Genomic DNA, 3,439 nt, shown 5'->3' with positions numbered 1-3,439 from the left:
CTAGTTGTCCATTTTATTTTCTTATGCATTTCAGTCGATTTTTGTATAGAAATTTGACCGGCGTAGAAGCAAAATGCGAAACAATCATACATATATTATGTCGTTTGCACATCTGTCTGTATGTTTGCGAAAGCAAATGTTCTACAAAAGCATATTTCTATACTTAAACAAAATTATTTGATCCATCGTATATTTCTTACATGCATAACCAAACCATACTTAAGACAACGCCACGAAAGTGTCAATAGTGGTGTTGGTGGTAAGCACATAAAAAGTCACAACGTGAACGCAGGTTCGAATCTCGACGGACTTAGTCTTTAATTTTTGCATTTTAACATCGTAATACTAAACTAATTAATATTTTTCTTACTAATAGAAATTAAATTTATCACAGCAATATACCTAATATACATATACATAATATTGCTGTGATAAATTTAATTTCTATTAGTACGAAATATATTTATTAGTATAGTATACGATGTTAAAAGGCATACATTTTTCTATCCTATCTTGTGTATCTGCACATGCTCATATGAATGTATGTATACGCATGTGCGCGTTCAGAAATTCAAAAAATTCGTACAAAAAAAAGAGAGACGAAAGAAAAAAATTCACATAAAATAGTTGAGAATTCGCAAAAATGAAAGTCAAACGATAGAAAAATAATGCGCAAGCATACATAAGCGTACTGTACTTATTGACCGCATTATTTTTGCGTAAAACCTTGAAATTTATTCATTAAAATCACCACTCAGAAGTCGTTTTATCCGTTGTAAGCGAGCGATTTTCGAAGAAACATCATTTCTAATATGCCACAACACAATATTAGAAATGAAGTTCATAAACCTCACGCTGTCAGATAAAACGATATACCTCGTCACCGCGGGTCGATTTCCAAAAAATTTAAATGCAGACACAGAAAGTATAAAAAGTAAAGTACAACCTTAATTTTTCAACGGCCAACGCAGAGTATTTCAATCAAAATATACGCAAAATAATTGAGAATTCCCAGAAATGAAAGACAATGAAAGAAAAAGAAGCATAACTTCAATAATGCACAAGCATACAAACATACATATGCGCAGCAGCAGCAAGGAAAGAGGTAACAATCGGCGATCTATTGTATATTTCTTTCATGCATAACCAAACCATAATTAGGACAACGCAATGGAAGTGTCAATGGTGGTGTTGGTGGTAAGCGCTTGAAAAGTTACGACGAGCACGTAGGTTCGAATCCCAACAGAATTTATTTTTAATTGAATATGTCAGCAACCAAAAATTGAAACATTGTTGTACAAAAACAACAACTGCATAAGCATGGTAACAATGTGATTGGTAGAAAAGCCGAGCTGTGCCGAAAGAAACGAACAAACGATCGCCGATTGTCATCGCTTCGCTTGCTGCTCGATCATCTTCGCAGACAAGGTTGCTTAGATTCATATTGAGCAAGGTTGCGTGGATTCATATTGAGCAAGGTTGCGTAGATTCATATTGAACAAAGTTGCGCAACCTGAATCTATCGCAACCTTTTCCGAACTCATATAAGAAGTATAACTTCAAAAATATTTCATTTTTTTAAATTTCTTAGAAATATCATCAAAAAGTTTTTAAAAAATCTAATTAGTTCTTAAATTGTATGGAAAAGATTATTTAGATTCGGTATTGCTTTACCAGCGATCAAATAAGTGGAGTGAAGCGTAGTGTCTCTTGGTCGTTATGGACCAATAAGCAACAAATTAAAATAAATAGAAAATTGTCACTGGCAACCAGTTTGCGCAACCGTAAAATGACAATCAGCTGAGGCGTCGAGCGCATTGTCGCCAATTATAACAATACAAAACAAAAGTAAAGCAACATCTGTTGCTTAGGGTTCTTTGTACCATATATATAAATATACAATATTAAGGTGTCCAATATTTACAAAATTGTTTGTTTTTGTGGTAACACCAGCGGAAGTTTTAGTTTGTACCCTAAACCAGATTTATTATAACCAGCTCGTTACTTTCGATTGATAAGATATTTCTTTTTTCATGTGAAAAACATGGGATTTTTAATATTTTGCATTAAGTAAATAAATATCCGACTTTGAAAAGCGATATTCTAATATAAAATTTTTTGTTTTACAGCAGTTGCTTTAATACCATTTTTATAAAAACATGATTTCAAAAGTTATGTGCAATTAAAATAAACATCTATAGACCGATGCATCCATACAAGTGGTTTATACATTACGTGTTGCTCATACGTTTTGGTGTACTATGTGAATACAGTACGACAGCTGCTATATATATTCTGGCCTAGGGCAACACTAAGTGTTGCCAGGTGCAATCTGACATTTTCATTGGAAAGTTTGACATTTTTTAGCATAACATCAGTTAGAACGTTTGTCATTTAATAGTGAATTGTTTTATTTACAGGGAATTAAAAAAATCATCTCGACCAGAAAAAGGAATTAACTCGTGAACATTTTCGTCGTCCAAAACAGCCGTTGTGCCAGAAAACATCGATGCCGTACGTGAACTGATAATGCAAGACCGTCATGTAACATACCTTCAGATAGAGGCATGCCTATGCATTTCTCCCACCAGCATACATTCGATATTGCATGAACACCTGGCCGTAAAAAAGGTTTGTTCTCGTTGGATCCCACACAATTTGACAATCGCTCAAAAAAAGGCTTATGTGGATTGGTGTAAAGAAATGCTGAAAAAATACGATCGCGGTGCTTCAAAGGACGTTTATAAGATCGTCACAGGTGACGAATCATGGATCTATGCGTATGAGCCCGAAACAAAACAGCAATCGAGAAAAAAAAATAAAAAAAAAAAACATTTTCGTTGTTAAATATGCCTATTTACATTATTAGGCCAGAAAACGTATATTTGATGCATAACTTTTACCGCATATACATAACTTTGAAAAGAGGGTTCATTAAAAAAATCATTTACGCTTTTTTGTATGACAGTAAATTTCATATTAAACTGTTACTCAAAGTTTAGGATTTATTTGCTTTGGAGTTAAAAACTTTATTGCAAAAGATCGAAAAATCTCATATAAATATATGGGGAAAGTATAATAATTTAGATACAATTGAAACTGGAACTGTTTTTCTAAGGACAAAACTTGAAACTTTAGGGGAATTTAATAAAAGATTAACTTGGAAAACAACGAACACCCTAATACACACCATACTCAGTTTGATTTCTCTTACTGTTATTTACAAAAAAAAAACCACTAACACATTTGGATGAAAAGTGAAGTCAAGTATACAATTTTAATGAGCCTTCATTCAAATATGCAAAAGACATAAGAAAAGTATATTTTTCATATTTATAAATATTTAATATTATGTACTATATATAGCTAAGTATTAGGCCTTAATTACATTTGAAATGAACACGAAAACTATAAATATATTAAATTGACTCTGCAATGC

The 3,439-nt window shown here is 32.5% G+C and overlaps 1 pseudogene; it reads right to left on the bottom strand.

The window, feature by feature from the left end:
• Positions 1–749: 749 nt before the first annotated feature.
• LOC120779950 lies at positions 750–949 on the bottom strand (annotated as a pseudogene).
• Between the last annotated feature and the right edge of the window lie 2,490 nt (positions 950–3,439).

This window comes from Bactrocera tryoni, unplaced genomic scaffold, assembly GCF_016617805.1.
Source record: "Bactrocera tryoni isolate S06 unplaced genomic scaffold, CSIRO_BtryS06_freeze2 scaffold_11, whole genome shotgun sequence".
Classification (NCBI taxonomy): domain Eukaryota; kingdom Metazoa; phylum Arthropoda; class Insecta; order Diptera; family Tephritidae; genus Bactrocera; species Bactrocera tryoni.
The sequence above is the reverse complement of the archived record's forward strand: the minus strand, read 5'-3'. Positions and strand labels throughout refer to the sequence as shown.